The sequence below is a fragment of the Schistocerca nitens genome, chromosome 9 (assembly GCF_023898315.1).
Source record: "Schistocerca nitens isolate TAMUIC-IGC-003100 chromosome 9, iqSchNite1.1, whole genome shotgun sequence".
Lineage (NCBI taxonomy): Eukaryota > Metazoa > Arthropoda > Insecta > Orthoptera > Acrididae > Schistocerca > Schistocerca nitens.
In genome coordinates, this window is record NC_064622.1 from 40,725,983 (window position 1) to 40,747,363 (window position 21,381).

The following is a 21,381-nucleotide window of genomic DNA, read 5'->3' on the forward strand; positions in this document are numbered from 1 at the left end:
TGATTGCAATAAAGGTGTGAAGCAATTAGGAGAGCACAACCGTGTCCTAGCTGCACATTCAGTCACTAATACTAATGCAACCCACGAAATGTTTTAGTTACTCCAATGGTTGACTGAATAATAATTGAAAACTATACTATCACTGCAACCAGGATTAACGGTGTTGTGGTAACGTTACGTCCCCCTTGCCAACATCAACGCTCACCTATCGACCTATCGCCGGTGCTGATGCATACACTCACCAGCCTGCTGTGGCGGCCGTGCGTGGTCGCACGTGAAGAACCAGAATCTCGCTCCTCAGGACTCGGACACCGTAAAGTCCCATCTACCATATGGATTCGGAATCCTCGGCGTATAAAACCAGCGACCTTTCACATCCAAATCAAAAGCTTCTACCTTCACGTGTCCCTGCTACCGACTCTGTTGCTTGTTCCGTTCCGGCCGCAATCGCCAATTCGGAAAATTGTTCCTGTTTTCCGCCAATAGCGTGAAAACTGCCACGTTTAATAAATTCCCGCCACTGAACGTCTCCAAACACGGGCAAATCAGAGCACCTCTTCCCCGCCAGTTTGCTCTAGAAATTCTCGTCAGTAGGTGATGGACGAATCAGTACATCGTTTATACACTTCTGAATTTCCAGAAGCCTAACCAAGGTGACAGTAGCCAGCACGTGAGACTACCACACTCAGTCTTCTGCAGAGCCGAACCGTGTCGAATACAACGAACCCCACCTTAGCGTGATTGACTGCGGAGTTCGATGAGCTCTCCGAGGTAGTTCGTGGCCACGAGTAATCCGGAGCAAAGGCTCTGAATGTCTTTTGGTTTCCCCGTCGCTGTCAGAGTTCTGTGCGAACTGAGCATTTCTCATCCATTCTTAGAGTAGAACTTTAAGCCTCGGCCGATAACCACTGCATTAAATAACGTCATGAGACTTCTAGCGTGATGGAACTAAAGTGTCCTGCCTTCGGCTGTCCTGCCTACCAGCAGTCGTGACAAGGGACAGATGAATTTAGCATAAATCTGGAAAGAGACAAGCCGGACAGTTTGTAACTACCCACATTTAAACACTCATGCTTGCAGAACACTGACACGAATTATTTCTAGAAGAATCGACAAATTGGAAGAAACCGGCCATGGGGAAGAACCTGCATGTCTGGTAAATTTAGTGAAGCTGAGATGTAAATTAGACGTCCAAAACACAGGTATAAACGTCATTTGACTGTATCTAAACATCAAATAAGTATTACTTTATAATTTCTTATGGCTCATTTAGGGAAATCTTCACGCTTCTTACAATAACATGCAGGACAATGCTCTGAATACGACAGGGAGTATTACATTGAAGAGCCAAGGAAACTGATACACTTGCCTAATATCGTCTAGGGCCTCCACAAGCACGCAGAAGTGCCGCAACATGACGTGGGATGGACTTGACTAATGTCTGAAGTAGTGCTGGAGGGAATTGATACCATGTATCCTACAGGACTGTCTATAAATCCGTAAGAGTACGAGGGGGTGGAGATCTCTTCTGAACAGTACGTTGCAAGGCATTACAGATATGCTTCTCTTCTGGCGAGTTTGGTGGCCAGCGAAAGTGTTTACACTCAGAAGAGTGTTCCTGGAGCCACTCCGTAGCAATTCTGGACGTGTATGGTGTCGCGTTGTCCTGCTGGAATTGCCCAAGTCAGTCGGAATGCACAATGGACATGAATGGATGCAGGTGATCAGACAGGATGCTTACGTACGTCTCACCTTTCGGAGTCGTATCTAGACGTACCACGGGTCCCATATCACTTCAACAGCACACGCCCCACACCATTACAGAGCCTCCACCACCTTCAACAGTCCACTGGTGACATGCAGGGTCCATGGATTCAAGAGGTTGTCCCCAAACCAATACACGTCCAACCGCTCGATGCAATTAGAAACCAGACTCGTCCAAACAGGCAACATGTCTCCAGTCATCAACAGTCCGCTGGCAGTGTTGACGGGTCCAGGAGCGGCGTAAAGCTTTGTGCCATGCACTCATCAATGGTACACGAGTGGGCCTTCTGCTCCGAAAGCCCATATCGATAATGTTTCGTTGAATGCTTCACACGCTGGTACATTTTGATGGCACAGACTTGAAATCTGCAGCAGTTTGCGGAAGGGTTGCACTTATGTCACGCTGAACGATTTTCTTCAGTCGTCGTTGGTCCCGTTCTTGTAGGACCTTTTTCCGGCCGCAGCGATGTCGGACATTTTGATGCCTGATATTCACCGTACACTCGTGAAATGGTCGTACGGAAAATCCCCACTTCATAGCTACCTCGGAGATGGTGTGTCCCATCGCTCGTGCGCCGATTGTAACACCACGTTCAAACTCACTTCAATCTTGATAACCTGCCAAGGCAACAGCAGTAACACATCTAAGAACTGCACCAGACACTTGTTATCTTATATAGGCATTGCCGACCGCAGCACCGTATTCTGTTGTTTACAGATGTTCGTATTTGAATACGCATGCCTATACTAGTTTCTTTGGCGCTTCAGTGTATATGACTGCTGACATGTGAAATCAATGAATTTTAATTTATTTTGAAACTAAAAGTACTATTTTGGAATGGGTTGTAGGGACGTACATGCATTTGCAATCCAACGGAGACAGCTGCTGTGCTGGAAAGAGAGCGGTGAATGCAGTGGTTCGACACGTCACGTGACTGTAGACAGATCTTGTACTAACCATCAATGTGACAGATATGCGCAGGTCGTGCAAGGCGCACGATGAAAACGTATTTGATCGCGACTAGATCGTGGGTGCAGAATGCATGCGACACCTGATCCTTTAAGTTCTTGTAGGCACTGAGATTTTCACCTGTCACTGTGCCAAGTGCATGCCTTGGCTATCTCGATTCGGGGAAACCGCCACAACTATATAGTCAGTTGGCATAGTCAATAGCGTATAAGGTGTGAAAACTAATGACTGATTTGTTATCTACCAAAGAACCTACCCGAACGGTCTTTTCTAAGGCCACTTGTGACGATATCGATAAACATTGAAGGAATATCGAGAGACAAAGAAGTTTTATTATCTGACTTGTGTAAAGAATATCAATGTGACTTCCTCCTGATTCAAGAAACTCATGGGGGCAGTACAAGACCCACACCCAAAATAGATGAAATGAAGATGATCTTGGAGAGACCACATGAACGGTACGGTAGTGCCATCTTAGCCAGGCCAGGAATTACAGTCACTTCTGCATCACTGACTGACAGGCAAGACATTGAGATATTAACCGTTCGAACTCAGCAGTATAACATTACCTCCGTGTACAAACCCCCAGAATCAGATTTTGTCTTCACTGAGCCTGGCAATTTCTGTTACCAAGACTTTAATTTTGTATTGGGCGATTTCAACTGTCAGAGCACTACATGGGGCTATAAAGAAACTAACAGCAGCGGAGTGGAACTAAATACCTGGGCTGAGGTACACGATCTACTGCTCATACATGACCCGAAACTGCCAAGCTCCTTTAATAGTGGCCAATGGAAGAAAGGGTACAATCCCGATAATATCTTTGTTAGCAAGAAACTCGCTGGCCAATGTGGAAAACTGATTGGGGAGCCAATTCCCCATACGCAGCATCAGCCCATAATTTGCACGGTCAATGTAGTTGTTAAGCCTGAACAAGTTCCTTTCAAAAGAAGGTTCAACTTTAAAAAGGCCAATTGGAAGAAATTTAGAGAGCTCATTGATGTAGAAATAACAAAAATCCCCCCACAATCTGAGATGTACGACTCTTTTGTCAAACTCGTTTAGAAGGTGTCTAGAAAAACAATACCGCGAGGATGCAGAACACAGTATATTACGGGACTGTCTGAGGACGCAAAGCCACTACTGGAAAGATACCAGAAGCTCTTCGATAGCGACCCATTTTGTGATGAGACACTTCTAGCAGGCGATGAACTCATGTCAGTCATAGCTGAGAACCGCAAAGCCAAATGGTGTGACCTCGTGAGGAACCTGGACATGAAAGTGAGCAGTAAGCGGGCTTGGAAACTGTTAAAGAACCTTAACGGGGACGCCGAAAGTCAAATGATAAATTTACTAACGTCATGGCAGACCAAGTCGCCACTACACTCCTTATGAATGGCAAAACCCACGGCAGAAAGTACCAGGAACCATTAGCATGTGATCCGCCAGAGGAAAATCATCACCTCAAGGCACCATTTACAATGTCAGAACTTACTGTAGGCATTTCCAGCTTGAAGATTAACAGACCCCCTGGTATCGAGCAAATTAAAAACTTTGGCAGTAATACCCTACAGTGGCTGCTAGATTTGATAAACGCATGTGTAGAAAGGCTCCATATTCCAAAGATGTGGAGGAAAGCCCGAGTGGTTGCACTTCTGAAACCAGGAAAGGACTCTGATGATCCAACAAACTTCCGACCTTTGTCTTTTTTATGTCACTGTTTTAAGATCTTGGAACGCCTGACGCTAAGTCGCATAGAAAGCGTCTTGGAACAACATATCATCCCACAGCAGGCAGGTTTCCGACCAGGCAAATCGCGCTGCGGTCAAGTCGTGAACCTGACCCAACATATCGAGGATGGATTTGAGAGGAAAGAGATCACGGGAGTGGCATTTATAGACCTTTCAGGTGCATATGATACTGTAAACCATCGGAGGCTCCTTACGAAAGTATATAATGTGACAAGAGATTACCATTTAACATCACTGAGAGGTACTTTCCTGCATAATAGGAGATTTTTCGTCTGTCTCCTGGGCAAGAAGAGCAGGTGGAGAAATCAGAGGAATGGCCTACCTCAGGGAAGCGTCCTCGCCCCAGCTCTGTATAGTATATATACAAATGACCAACCAGTGCCAAACATCAAGCGCCAATTTATCTATGCCGATGACACTGCAGTTGCAGCCCAAGGTAACAATTTTATGGATGTAGAGGAGAAATTAACCAGTACCTTGGAAGCTCTCTCCCAGTATTATGAGGCAAACCACCTAAGGCCGAACCCTTCCCAGGTCTGTGCATTCCATTTAAAGAACAGGGAGGCAAATCGTGAATTAAATGTAATATGGAGAGGTGAACGTCTCGAGCATTGTAAAACGCCCAAATATCTTGGTGTCACGTTGGATCGCACACTGATCTATAAACATCATTGTAATGCCACAAGGGACAAAGTCTCAACTAGAAACAACATCATCAGGAAACTAACCAGCGGATCCTGGGATGCAAACCCAAAAGTCCTGAGAACTTCAGCCCTAGCACTCAGTGTGTCAGCCGCGGAATACGCCGCACCAGTATGGTCTGCATCAACACACGCGAGAAAAGTCGGTGTCGCGGTGAATGAAATGGCACGGATTGTTACCGGATGCTTGAGGCCAACCTAAGTGTGCAAGATGAACTTAATCATGGGGATCGCACCGCCCAACATACGACGTGACATCGCTGCCGAAGCCGAAACAAACAAGCAAGAAAAGGACATGCGTCACCCTTTATACGGACACCAGCCTGCTGACCGACGGCTTGGTTCGAGGAAGAGTTTCCTGTCACGTACCCGAGCCCTGGAAGGGCCGGCTGCAGAGAATCGTCTGAAAAGGTGGGAAATCGACCTGAGAAACCCACATAAAGATGCAAGAGAAGAACTGGCACCTTGTAGAGACCTACCATACACAGTCTGGAGAACCCTAAACCGTATGAGGGTAGAAGTGCCAAAGTGCAAGACAAACCTGCAGCAATAGGGTTTCCTAAAAGAGAATGAGAACACTCTCTGTCTGTGTGGTTCCGTCCAGGATCCTCAACACCTGCTTATCTGTCCATATTTAGACCAGCCCTGCACAATGAATGACTTATGGGAGACAAATGACAAGGCCATATTGGCTGCTGATTTTTGGAAGTTTGAAATCTAGTTCCGGTCACGGAAAGTAAGTAAGTATCTACCAAAGGCTTCATTTTTTCAAAGAACAATATTATCCCCTTCTAAGTACTTTCTTTCGCCAACTATACATCGGCGGAATCGTTGCTGCGAGTCTTGGTAGCAGCGCTGAAAGGCTTCAACTGGTTTGGCCTTTAACATGTCAGTCACATTTTTCTGAATGTTCTCCAACGACCCAAAATGAGGTCCTTTTTGATATTTGGTTTGCTCATTCGGGCCTTTCCGGTAGAGGACATCTTTCATTGTGGCACTTCTCACTTTGTCTTAGGTTCGCACTCAAAAATCCAGGATTCATTACCAGTGAGCACACGACTGAACCATTCGTGGTCATTGGCAATCCTCTCTAGAAGATCAACGTGCACCTTTCTTCGATTGTCTTTCTAGTTAGTTGTGAGGTTTCTCGTTACCATTTTGGCACGAACCTTTCGCATGTGCAAAACTTCGGTCAAAATTTGATGTTAAGGTGAAAGTGTTTAACAGGTCACCCATTATCCATATTGTTGAACGTTGGTGTGATCTCACAAGAGCACGCACACGTTGAACATTTTCGTTGTTTCTCCAAGTTGAAGGTCTCCTTTAGCGACCTTCGTCTTCAGCGAGTCCTCGGCCTTCGAAAAATGATTTGTGCCATCAGAAAACTTGTGACCTTGGCAAGGAATGTTCCCCGTAGTACTGTTTCAATTTTTCAGAAGGTCACACTCGTGGATTCTCCAAGTTTATCAGAAAACTTGCTCTAAATTCCGCTGTCCCAATTTCGTAGCACACAGTAAAAACAAAACTTCACTGATGGCACTCTCAGAAATCACGAGATCGCCGTACGAGACTGAAACTTGTACTGAGCATCTGGAAGGGATGAACACAACTATCTACACAAGTAGAACAGTATAGCATTGCCAGATCGCTCGCAGTTTTGTTAGTCTCATTACTTTTCTCTGACATCTCGTATGGACGGCAGGAGTCGCAGTCGACTAACGCGAATTTGAACAGCGGATATACGGACGACAGCGCAGGAAATCACTCGTCAGTTCGATGACAGACAACAATAGCGGGTGAGAACTCATACCATACAGTCCCTCGTAACTGGGTACAGAAGTCAGCGCTCCGCAGGATTTTTCGTGGGACGATTATTAGCTCTGGCTGGAGGCACCGCTAATGGGACTTTTGTAACATGGAATAAGGTCTTCTGGTCGGTACAGAAGTTCGTATGCATGATGACAGATTAGAGGTAAGCCACAAACTGTGTGAGGCAATGAATCCTGCTTGACAGTCAACTGCGGATCCATGGCGGGAGGACAAGGTGGGGTGGGGGGCAGGGTGTCATGATCCCCCTCCCAAAAAAAAAGCCAAAGCATTGAACTAACCACTGATGTAGACGAATTATTATGACTATATCAAAAAGTTTTGTTAATTATCAAAATCATAGGCATATGTGGGAAATTAACAATGCGGGCAACGGAAAGTTATATTTGGAGGGGAAAGGGACAGATAGTAAAAATTTGTGCCTCCCCACTCCAGAACCGAATCCTGGTTCCATACTTCTTTCCAGCAGCTTGTCTGTCCAAGCACTTGGCGCTAAACACGCTCTAGGAGGAGTCGAAGCAGTTTGCAGGCATGTCAGCTGACGCCGACGCTACAACCAACTTCCAAAATTGGCCCACATCCCTGTCGGTACATCACAGAACCGGTAAGCGCTGCAAAAAAGGCTTTTGACAGGTAGCCAGTTCAGTGTGACTGAACAGTCCATATAGTCATCAGCTAGCACGCTTCCCATTTCATTAAACGCCAAACTGAATTCCTGCTCATATTCAGCGGACACTGTTACGTCAGCTAACCATGCCATTGCACTTTTCTCTCTCTGACAAATTAACTATATCCTCTGTGAAGTGGATCAAATATTTATCACTAATCTGGTAGTCGTTTGCTATCGGGTTCTTCGTACTTGTTAAAGGAATTATCTTGCGTTTAGCCAAATCTAAATGGAGCTGTCAGATTTTACACAAAATAAAAATTTTGTCCCCGTCTTTTTTTTGTAACAATCGTTCAAGGACGATGTCTTCCTACAGGCGACAACAAACAGCCTGGCATTTATTTTGGTCCTATCTGGTAGTTCGTTTATGTACATCAAGAATATTAACTGGCCCTATTACAGTTTCCTGGGGCACACCCAGGGCCAGTTGGAGAACATTTTTGGACACCACCAACTTATCATTTGGCGCCCCCTCCCCTTTTCCCTCGTACTCTTTCACCCTTGTCAGTCTTCGCCACTCACTGTGAAATGCACTCTATACAAAGCTTGCACTTGGACGCCGTTGGCACACCTCTCAGTTTGGCGCACCAAGCGGCCGCTACTAATTGTGATACGACCTGTTTAGAGGTGTTATACTTGTGGCGCCTTTGGCACCATTCTCAGCTTGGCGGCCCGGGTGGCGGCTTGCGTCGCTTGACCCTTAAGCGCGCTGTGGACACACACTATGTTACTTACGTTTCGGTTGAACATTTGACTTACTTTACAGAGAAGTGGGTTCTACTACTAATAGCGGAGAAAGGATATTCTACACCACTCCATAACATCAAAAGATGCTCGAGATTTTTCTGCCTAGGCGAAAAAGGACATGTTCTCTTATAAATCCATGACACCACTCTTCCTTTCAGATATCCGAACAATAGACGTTACGAAACGAGTACATTATAAAAAAAGAAAGTCGGATCACAAAGGAATTATCCGAATTGGACGGAAATCGATAAATGTGATGTGTATTTAAAGACGAACAAATGATTGCAGTTTCAGAGAAAATTGGGTGATTTATTTGAGACAAAGAGCTTCAAATATTGAACAGATCAGTCCACCTCTGGGTATTATGCAAGCAGTTATTCGGCTCGACATTGAATGATAGTGTTGCTGGATGTCAACGTAATGGATATCGTGCTACCGTGACAAATTCTGTCCAATTGGCGCTTTACATCGTCAGAATCCGAAACTGGTTGGAGGGCTCTGCCTGTAATGCTCCAAACGTTTTCAATTTGGGAGAGACCCTGCGAACTTGTTGGCCAAGGTAGCGTTTGGCAAGTTTAAGGACAAGCTATAGAAACTCTTGCCGTGTGTGGGCGGGCATTACCTTGCTGAAATGTAAGCCGAGAATGGCGTGCCATACCAACACCGACTCAAAGGAAGGCGTCGGCGCTTGTTCGTGACGTCACGTCAGCTAGGCACGGCGAACGCCAGGTCTGTTGCAGGCAGAAACGCCTGGGCGTGCTTATCACTGTAAATCTCTCATTTTTGGACAAAATGTTTGGTATTGTTTTGGATTCTGCAGTGTTATTTAGAAGAAAGATTTTTTTTACAATCGTAAAGCTACAAATGAAGATCATAGTGCTGTATTACTGAATTCTCGTTTGGAAAATGTAGTTCACATACCTGAAAATAATTTCGAAAATAATGACTGAAGTTGAACACTAATTCCATTGCATTAGAGCTCATAACTTCGAATTTACACATCGTACTATTATTTTCAGTGGAAATCTTTGCTAAAACCTGACTTGTCACAACACAGCTAACTGTATGATCTTTACTCTGAAAAGCAGTCTTTGCCTACATGCAGGTCAAATAAATCGTTCCTTCGAGTAAATAAAAAATAATGTAGAAAACGCGATTTCGTCTGTTCAAGTGTGAATACTAGTTGCTGAACTGACCGGTCAAAATTCGTTTACTACGTAAGACTGACGACACAAAACCAGTAGTGGTGCCTGGGTACAACATTGTACAGGTCTTCAAAAGGTATAAATAAAGAATAAAGAACTATAAAAACTGAAAACATGGAACACTATCGGATTTACTTACTTTGGAATATTTGGTTGGTGAAAATGCATCCCTGTGAATGGCGGCAATCCACTTGCGACGAAGGTCTTCGTCGTTAGAAAACGAAAACACTTGGACCTTAGGTCCATTTGGACAATTCCCGTTACAGCGAGGAGCACAATACTTGTACACCATGGTGAAAACTCTCACTAGAACTGCTGTAGTCGGAAAAACACAATAAGTAACACAAAAGGAACGGCACTGCACAACCAACACTACGACATATGCCATGTGGCACGCCTAGGCGTTGTGGCGTCACTAACGACTGATGACGTAGCGCCAGGGCCTTGTATAGAGTCGGTGTTGGTCATGCAGGGCAACAAAACGGATGGAAGAATATTGTCGACGTACGGCTGTGCTGTAATCGTGTCTCAGATAACAACCAAAGGGGTATTGCCATCAAAATAAATGGCACCCCACTCCTGGTTGTCGGGCCGTATGGCGGGCGACAGTGAGAACGGCACTTCATCGTATCCGGAGTGTCTGCCGACACTTCTTCGGCCTTGAATCTCATTATCTGGAGTAGAATTGTCTTCCCACTTTGAACTGAGCCGCGACGACCAGCGAAGTCGCGCTTGTAGACGCCGCAGACAACAATGGGATACGAACCTTATTGTCGCCAGCCATACGACTCTACAACCAAGAGTGATGGTCTGGAATGCCATCTCTTCTCATAGCAGGACCTCTTTGGTAGTCATCCGCGGCCCCCTTACAGCACAGCGGTATGTCGACGATATTCTACGTCCCGATTTGTTGCACTTCATGGCAAGCCACCCTGGGCTTACATTTCAGTAAGATAATGCCTGTCCGCATACGGTAAGAGTTTCTACTGGTTTATTTCCATGTTTGACAAACCCTATCTTAACACCAAAGTTGCCGGGTCTCTCCCCAAAGAAAACGCTTGGAGCATTATGGGCAGGATCCTCCAACCAGCTCGCTATTTTGACGGTCTATCGCGCCACTCGGACAGAATTCGGGACGATATCCCTCATTACGTCATTCAGTACAAAGCTGATTAAATGCTTGCGTATTGGCGAGAGATGTTTGAGAGGTGGCATGCCTTTACAATGCACACAGTGACTTGCCCCCTCTCATATTTATATCTTACTCTGAGTAATTCGATTTGGGGAACTATAGCCGAGTATGGTCATTACAAGGCTAGTATTGAGAACTCAGAAGACATGAATATTTCCCTCTCTAATTGTATGCGGTGAAAAGTTGCTATTCCTTCACGCACAGACTTCCCATGCAGCATCTCTCGTCACCCGGGCGGACCGGTGACAGGCGGGTTCTGCTGATCTTGAAAGGGTTATGCAGACGGGTGTGAGGGAGCCTAGTGGATGCTGTCCAGACGCCGACATTGTCATAAGAGAGGGGGCGACACGCCCACAGGGGCCTGAAGGAGCGGCTGGGGTTAGAGATTCCGTTACTTCGCAGAAACTTAGTGAAAACGCTTTCTGACGGGCTACGAGCGAGGCGTGGGAATGACTTGTGTTCCCAGGCAGTTTTGGCGGGCAAATTCCCGCGTTTTCTGCAAAATCATAACTGTGATTGCCTTGCTCAGGGGATAGCTCGGTGACGTAGCAAAATCGGCGCAGTAATTGGCGTCAAGTATCTCCATTGGTGGAATCATAGTGCGTCGGCAATAGAGTGGAATTTTCCGACGGTTTTCGACTTGCTGATTGGAACGTTTAACCACGGCCACTGTCGTAGGGGCGGGAATGTTCTGTGTTCGGCTTGTACGGGTGCTCTTGACAGAGTCGGCTCTCGCCTTTCGGTCGGAGTAGGTTACAAGACTGAGCTCTCGCTGCTCTGGACAGACTGCCTTCTGTTGGATATCTAATATACTTTCATTTAATCGTAACTGTTTGATGAAGTTGCTGAAGTTTCAACTTCAACGTAACTTTCCGAGTGCAGTTGGCAATTGAGCGTTCTGCATACAAGCGGCCTATGTTGTCCGTCTTGAGCAGTTTTGGCTAAAGTTGACTGTATCGGAGTTACTGTGTGGCTCCGCTTGTTAAAATCAATCACTGTACCGTCAGTGATTGTGTGGCGAGCCTTCTTCGTCTCCTTCAGAGGCGCATCTGTATTACTAAGAAGTCTTTAGGGTGGAACAACCAGAGTGGGACGTCGAAGCAACCAGCCATCGCCTCCGGTACGCCAGATCGTGACCTTGCAGTTAAGAAGACAGCTTGGTAAGGTATGTCCGCAGCACCGGCAGTTTAAGGAATTTTACTATGTGATAATCAGAGCTCAGCAGAGCGTGTCTGTTCCCATCTTTTCTAACGTGGTTCTGCCTTGGGTGTACATTGTCTGAGTTCTCACTACTGTAGCAGCAATTAATGTTGGGTTCGCTGGGTGTTTCTCTTAAGATTTGAGTTGCAAGGAATTGGCTCCATATACCACTTGGTCATAAATGACACAAGCTAGATTATGGACAACTTCACCTCCTCAGCACTTATCTGAGTATCCAGTTTGACGTATTGTAAAGGTTTCATGTGGTTTGTTTATTATTTTGAGTTTAGTCGTAATAAATCAAATTGTTATTCTGGACAGAACTTTCATTCTGTAGATCGGTAGAGCAACCCTTTCATTTCTCACTACGTTAATGAAACTTTCCTTTATCAAGTTAATTTCTATCAAATTATATTATTGCAGGTGCCAAACTCTTTTCTACTCCACTTGCAGGGTCGATTACAGTCAGTTCGTGTTTCTTCTTAACCCATGTGCAACAGCAAAAGTCGGAGTTAGAAAAGGGGGGGGGGGGGGGGCTTAGAGCATCATTTCCAAATGAAGATTCTAGAAGAATTTAGTGTTAAATACACTGCTTGCCCCGGCCCCTCGCATGTTATTACTCTTTATTGACTTCCTCAATTTCTGAAGCTCTTTCTCTTGAATAAATCATCCATTTCTCTCTGAAATTGTAATCATTTGTTTGTGTGTGCATGTATACCACATCTACCAATTTCCGTCCCATTTGGATAATTTCTTCGTGATGTGTGTGTGGTTAGAAAAGGTCAATTGGTCTGTCTTTTTCGAGTAGACGTGTCAGGACCAGGGCCTTACTGAGGGCCTGGCATGGTTGGGCCTTACAGGGGCGCAAAAACTGACAAGAAAAGAAAGAAAATCGGTTTAACAGCCAACCCGTTGACGTATGTGAGTTCTCCTGCTTCTCACGTTCCTGTCATCTGCCTATGAGAAGAAGCCTTTCCCTCTGCCTGAGATTGTAAACACACACTTTTGTCGAAATGACTGCTACCGAGCAAAATACAGGTGTCTATTGCTAACTTGCGCTTGTTTCACATATCTGCCACCTACATACAATAAGTGATCAAAAGTATCCAGACACCCCTAAAAACTTACGTTTTTCATATCAGGTGCATTGTGCTGCCACCTAGTGCAAGGTACTCCATATCAACGACCTCAGCCGCCATTAGACATCGTGAGAGAGCAGAAAGGGGGGCTCCGCGGAACTCACGGATTCGAACGTGGTCAGGTGATGGGGTGTCACTTGTGTCATACGTCTGTACGCGAGATTTCACGCTGCTAAACGTCCATAGGTCCACTGTTTCCAATGTGATAGTGAAGTGGAAACATGAAGGGACACGTACAGCACAAAAGCGTGCAGGCCGATCTCGTATGTTGACTGACAGAGACCGCCGACAGTTGAAGAGGGTCGTAATGTGAATAGGCAGATATCTATCCAGACCATTTCACAGGAACTCCAAACTGCATCAGGATCCTCTACATGTACTATGACAGTTTGGCGGGAGGTGAGAAAACTTGGATTACATGTTCGAGCGGCTGCTCGTAATCCACACATCACGTTGGTAAATGCCAAACGACGCCTCGATTGGTGTAAGGGGCGTGAACATTGGACGACTGAACAGTGGAAAAACTTTGTGTGGAGTGACGAATCACCGTACACAATGTGGCGATCCGATAGCAGGGTGTGGGTATGGCGAATGCCGGTGAACGTCATCTGCCAGCGTGTGTAGTGCCAACAGTAAAATTCGGAGGCGATGGTGTAATGGTGTGGTCGTGTTTTTCTTGGAGGGGGCTTGCACCCCTTGTGGTTTTGCGTGGCACGATCACAGCACAGGCCTACACTGATGTTTTAAGCACCTTCTTGCTTCCCACTGTTGAAGAGCAACTCGGGGATGGCGATTGCATCTTTCAACATGGCCGAGCACCTGTTCATAATTCACGACCTGTGGCGGAGTGGTTACACAACAATAACGTCCCTGTAATGGACAGGCCTTTACAAAGTCCTGACCTGAATCCTACAGAACCCCTTTGGGGTGTTCTGGAACGTCGACTTGGTGCCAAACCTCACCGACCGACATCGATACCTCTCCTCAATGCAGCACTCCGTGAAGAATGGGCTGCCATTCCCCAAGAAACGTTCGAGCACCTGATTGAACACGTGCCCTGCGAGAGTGGAAGCTGTCGTCAAGGCTAAGGGTGGGCCAACACCATATTGTATTCCAGCATTACCGATGGAGGGCGCCACGAACTTGTAAGTCATTTTCAGCCAGGTGTCCGGATACTTTTGATCACATAGTGTAGCTCCCCCACGTCCAACAACGGAGTTCTCGGTGCTACTTCGTTACGGTATTGTGTGATTTCAAAGGACGGCGAGAGGGTGCTGAAGCAGTTATATGCTATTTGACTCACGGCTTCCAATTTCTACCGATTTCTGCCGACTGGGAATTGTATGAGACGCTACCGTGGAGGGAACAAGCAAAGAAGGTGGAGAAGATTTGAAATTTGCTTGCCCCCCTAGCCAGTATTTCTACTGTTCCCATCTTTTAGTTGGTACAATCTATTCTGTAAATAAAAAATAATTTAAAAATATACCTTTTTTTAATATTTTGGAACACGAATGGCAACTTGTAAGCAGTCACAAGAAGTTTCAGTTTCGACCTTGTTAAAAATTTGCGAAACATCGACTTGTAAATCATTTCTTTCTACATCTACATCTACATGGATAGCGTGCAAATCACACTTAAGTGGCTGGTAGAGGGTTCATCGAACCACCTTCACAATAATTCTCTAGTATTCCGCTCTCGAATAGCACGTGGAAGAAACGAACACCTGTATCTTTCTGTGCGAGCTCTGATTTCCACTTTCTTATTATGATGATCGTTTCTCCCTATGTAGCCCGGCGTCAACACAATATTTTCGCATTCGGAGGAGACAGGTGGTGATTGAAATTTCGTGAGAAGATTCCTCCGCAACGAAAAACGCCCTTGTTTTAACGATGTCCACGCCAAATCCTGTATTATTCCAGTAACACTCTCTCCTCTATTTCGCGATAATACAAAACATGCTGTCCTTCCTTGAACTTTCTCGTTGTACTACGTTAATCGTATCTGGTAAGGATCCAACACCTTGTAGCTGTATTCCAAAAGAGGACGGACAAACACAGTGCAAGTAGTCTCTTTAGTAGATGTGTTGCATCTTTTAAGTGTTCTGCTATAAAACGCAGTCATTGGTTCGCCTTCCCCACAACATTTTCTATGTGTTCTTTCCTATTTAAGACGTTCACATTTGTAATTCCTAAGTATTCAGTTGAATTTACCACATCAAGATTTGATTGGTGTATCGTGTAACCGAAGCTTAACACTCATGTGGATGACCTTAAACTTTTCATTATTTAGGGTGAACTGCCAATTTTCATACCATACAGATACCTTTTCCAAGTCGTTTTGCAATTTGTTTTGATCTTCTGATGACTTTACTAGGTGGTAAACGATAGCATCATCTGCAAACAACCTAAGACTGCTGTTCAGTTTGTATCCTAAATTATTTATATACACACATCAAAAAGAGTTTTGCATCACCTCGGTTCCGAGAGTTCCGGAACCTGTACAGAAAATTGGATTATAGATCAACATAAACATCATTTCCGCCCTTTTTATTGCTCATGAAAACCACACATCGCATGCTGTACCACCATACAGCTAGACCTTCAGAGTTGGTGGTCCAGATTGCTCTACACACCGGTTCCTCTAATACCCAGTAGCACGTCCTCTTGCACTGATGCATACCTGTATTTGTCGTGCATACTATCCACAAGTTCATCAAGGCACTGTCGGTCCAGATTGTCCCACTCCTCAATGGCATTCGGCGTAGATCTCTCAGAGTGGTTGGTGGGTCACGTCGTCCATAAAAATCCCTTTTAAATCTATCCCCGGCATGTTTGATAGGGTTCCTGTCTGGAGAACATGCTGGCCACTCTAGTCGAGCGATGTCGTTATCTTGAGGGAAGTCATTCACAAGACGTGCACGATGGGGGCGCAAATTGTCGTCCATGAAGACGAATGCCTCGCCAATATGCTGCCGATGTGATTGCACTATCAGTTGGAGGATGGCATTCACGTATCGTACAGCCGTTACGGCGCCTTCTATGACCACCAGCAGCGTACGTCGGTCCCACATGCCACCCGAAAACAGCAGGGAACCCCCACCTTGCTGCACTCGCTGGACAGTATGTCTAAGGCGTTAAGCCTGACCGGGTTGCCTCCAAACACGTCTCCGACGGTTGTCTGATTGAAGGCATATGAGACACTCATCGGCAAAGAGAACGTAATACCAATCCTGAGTGGTCCATTCGGCATATTGTTGGGCCCATCTGTGCCGCGCTGCATTGTGTCGTGGTTGCAAAGATGGACCTTGCCATGGACGTCGGGAATCAAGTTGCGCATCATGCAGCCTATTGCGCACAGTTTTAGTCGTAACACGACGCCCTGTGGCTGCACGACAAGCATTATTCAACATGGTGGCGTTGCTGTCAGAGTTCCTCCGAGCCATGATCCGTAGGTAGCGGTTATCCACTGCAGTAGTAGCCCGTGGGCGGCCTGAACGAGGCATGTCATCGACAGTTTCTGTCTCTCTGTATCTCCTCCATGTCCGAACAACGTCGCTTTGGTTCACTCCCAAACGCCTGGACGCTTCCCTTGTTGAGAGCCCTTCCTGGCACAAAGTAACAATGCGAACGCGATCGAACACGAGTCGTGTACCTTCTTCCTGGTGGAATGACTGGAAATGATCGGCTGTCGGAACCCCTCCGTCTAATAGGCGCTGCTCATGCATGGTTGTTTACATCTTTGGGAGGGTTTAGTGACACCACTGAATAGTCAAAGGGACTGTGTCTGTGATACAATATCCACAGTCAACGTCTGTCTTCAGGAGTTCTGGGAACTGGGGTGATGTAAAACTTTTTTTTGATGTGTGTAGGTAAGGAACAGCAGAGAGCCTGTAACAATACCTTCGAGAACGCCAGAAACTCCATGATTTCCCGTTAGTTACTACGAAGTGTGGCCTCTCTGACAAGTGAATCCAGTCGCATAACCGAGACAATTTTCCATAATTTAATTACAAGTCGCTTATGAGGTACGGTGTTGAAAGCCCTAGATTTCCAAATCTAGAAATACGGAATCAATGTGAAATCCTTTGTCGGTAGCACTCGACATTTGAAAGAAAAACAGCTGACTACTAGAGGCGGGAAGGGCCGCAACTACCCTCCCCCCCTCCCCCCCGCCCACACCACCCCACTCCCGGCTATGGGCGTCTTTGACTACGTCCATCTGAGCTGAATCCTCTTGTAACGAAATATCTCCTCTTGCATTTGTCAGCGACTGCTGGAAGTAGGCCTTAGTTATTTTCTAGATAAGTTGTTGTCCATGCGAGAATGAAAGTCACTTAAACTTCCAAAATCATAAGTTTCTTTGTTAATAACTGTGCTACGGTAAACATATAACTCGTGTAGTTCTTGTATCAAATCTCACTAGTCACACTCTTTCCCTGTTTCTGCCACTCGTGCTCCTACGGTGGTATGGTTCACATTTTCCCGAGCGAACCGCAGAGGTGTGTTCAGAGCTGTCGCAGCTTAAATGTGCCGGTAATTAGCGAGTTCATTTTATCAAGTGCCAGCAGCGAGTCTGCAGCATATACGTCCACAATCCTACGCGACACGAAGGAGAAACTGTTTGAGCTGGAGTAGTCCAACTTATTTGATAGATTAACAAGTGTTATAGAAAACACATCTCAAATACTCATACTATTTCACCTGACTTTAATTTCCTGCAAGGAAACGCCATAAATAGTAGTTCTGTTTCCCACTTCGACAAATATGTAGCTGACTTTGGTGCGAAATACAGTAAAGAGATTAATAGAGCAGAGCTAGTTACCAATATAGCTTGTATCAGGTTCAGTAAAAGAGTCGATGAAGAGCATTTACACAGCTTCCCATTTAGATATTTCGACGGTTTTCTCTAAGTATGGACTAAAAGATGCTTATACAATTGTCGAAATAGGTATGAGTATATTTATGACAAGCATGGCAATGCCCGTGACTGCAGTATCTTGTGAATTCAGTAGCAGGAATCACAAAATTTGCTGAATTTCTTTATGGAATCTGGAGGAACGGGAATCTTTTGACAGTTTTACCAAGGGCGCAGGATTACCTAAGTACAATTCTGATGAGAAATAGAAAATTATTAGTTTGTGCCTCAGAATTTGAAGGATGAGAAGTAACACTGTTTCCAAAAAAAAAGCTTCGCGTTTCAAAAAAAATACAATTGACGTTCACGTATTTGAAAATGAGGAGGTGTATAATTCACATTTGTACAGTCCCATCGTCTTTAAGAAGACAGCAGCTGTTGCGGTCCTGTTTTCACCAAGACTCCTCCCTGGTTTACTGGTGTGTTCTGACCTCCGAAAAATTACCATTTAAAAAGGTTTGATATCCAGCGCCATCCATACACATTCAGAATCTGAAATAAAAATGTGTTTGTAGGGAACAGTTTTCACGGTAATTTGAAAGTTTCATTTATTGAATACAAATCGCCAGCAGATTCCGTCGAATGGCTGTCGCTAAAATTAAAACAGTGGAGCTGGATCCGCGTTCTGCCTGCAGCGTTCGAGACGTCCACACCACCTAGCGTCACTACGCCGCAACGTTTCGCCAACACGTGTCGCTTTGTCGCTCAGCGAACAAGGTTGGGACTGTGTCGACCGGAATTCAGCAGATGACGCGAAGTCGCCAGAACTAGAGGATTTTATTAACTTTTAGCAGACAAAATTTTGATTTTAGCGGCAAAAAAATTTTTGCGGCTTCTGGCGACCTTTTATGGGGCAAACAGACGCAAGGTTTCTTAGTTCACAAATTAAAAATGTGCGACTAACCAAACATAATTAAATAATTACAATATTATTATTACATTCGTGCGTTTATCCGACTTTCAGCTTCTAATACTGATAACTTTAACATCGAATCAAATACAACTGGATCTCCGGTGCCAGGACTATTCTGTCAAACATTAACGAAACTCTATAGGACAAAATAATACAAGATTTCGATAGCTGTAGCGATGCTAGCGCTCCAAGCGGCTGGGTAGGAGTAACTTGAACATCCAATCAAAAGTAGCGGGAATCAGCGTTGCCAACCAAACGATAAATTATCGCGATATACGATAATTACAACGTGAACACGATATACGATAGTACATTGCTGATAATTGCGGAATCTACGATAATTTTTGTGATGATTTAAAACGAAAATAAATTGATACTTGTAGTAGTTTCATACGTTAATAATCTGTTTTCATATATTTAAGTACATACTCCATTCAATATAAGCAATTTCCTCTTTTTCTCTCGTCCACTCCCCGTAACATTCCAACGACTCTTAACACAGTATATTGGCTTCCGGGAAATACCCTTACCGCCTAACAAATATTGTTTCACAGCAATATGGGCTATTAGGTCTAGGCCATCGTCATCAGTTGCTGGTGAAATTGGGACTTGAATGCACGGGTAGTTGTCTTTGTGCTCTTAAAAGAATATTAATTTTTTGTTCTTAAGGGAAATTAAAGTGTGGTGTTATTTAAATAACTACTGTAGTAGTGTATTCAAATACAAATAATGGGAAGTGACAACAGTGATGTAGATTCTCCGCGGACCCCACAGAAGAAATTGAGGCTGCGTGGTAAGTTGAAATTAACGCATTTGAAACAAAAGTTCAGAACGGAATGGCTGCAACCTGTTAGTAATGATGCATATAAAGCTCGGTGTAAAGTTTGTAGATGTGAATTTAGTGCTGAGTTGACTGTAATGAAAAATCACGCTAAAGGGAAAAAACACTTAAGTGCCATAAAATGTGTCCGGCCTCTACAAAAGAAACTTGACTTTTCATCACAATCAAAATCGTCTGATACATTTGATAAGCAGGGCAAGAGGGCTGAAAAATTGCTATGTGGATTTTTAGCAGAACATAACATCTCTATTAATACAGCCAATCACTTAACAGATGTAATTAAAAGTGCCCTTCCCGATTCTAAAATAGTTGAGAACTTGCAGTTGGGTAGAACAAAAGCCACAGGGGTGATAAAAGAATGTCATAGGTAAATGTCATTTGGATGAACTGAATGAAGTTTTACGGAGATAAAAGTTCAGTTTCATAATTGATGAATCTACCGACATTTCCGCTACGAAAAATTTGTGTGTTTGTATGCGGTATTTTGATGAAGATAGCTCCAAAATACATACTAAATTTTGGCAGTTGTTACAGCTGTTTGACGAGAAAAATGCAGAGTCCGCTCATGAAGGTGCCACTGCTAATCGTTTGTATGATCTCGTACGTAAAGCCTTGTCAGTACATAATATTCCTCCTGAAAATTTAGTAGGATTTGCTTCGGATGGATGCAACACAATGATGGGGAAAGATAATTCTGTTGCTAGTCGAATAATTAGAGATTTTCCTGGTATTTTTATACAGAAATGTATATGTCATTCATTGCACCTATGTGCAAGTGAGGCTTGCAAACAATTACCAAGACTATGTGAAGACACAGCAAGGGATACATATTCATTCTTTAAGCATAGTTCAAAAAGACTAGCCCAGTTTGTGGAATTCCAACAGTTTTGTAATGTCGAACCTCACAAGATACTGCATCCATCTCAAACAAAATGGTTATCTTTGTTAACTGTTGTTTCACGTATTCTAGAACAATGGAATGCATTGCAATTATTTTTCACTTGCAAGTGGAAAGAAGAAAGACTGTATGCAGCTGAACAGTTAGCAAAGGCATTCAGGGACAACTTTGTATGTGTATATTTTATATTTCTCGAGTGGATTCTACCGAATTTTGTGTCTTTGAATCAATATTTTCAAAGCAATAAATTAGTACTTTGCACGATAGAATGTGCAAAACGTACAAAGAAATCCTTCTCTGCTATATGTCTCCTGATTATATCAAATGGTTCAAATGGCTCTGAGCACTATGGGACTTAACAGCTGTGGTCATCAGTCCCCTAGAACTAACCTAAGGACATCACACACATCCATGCCCGAGGGAGGATTCGAACCTGCGACCGTAGCAGTCGCACGGTTCCGGACTGCGCGCCTAGAGCCGCGAGACCACCGCGGCCGGCCCCTGATTATATCAATAAAACTGATTTGACAGACATAGATCCAGCAAACCCAGCCCAACTTGTGCCTTATACGCAAATGTATTTAGGTGTAGGTGTGATGGATTTCATGAGCCAATGTGAAAACATCTCACAAAAATCCAAAGTGACTGATTT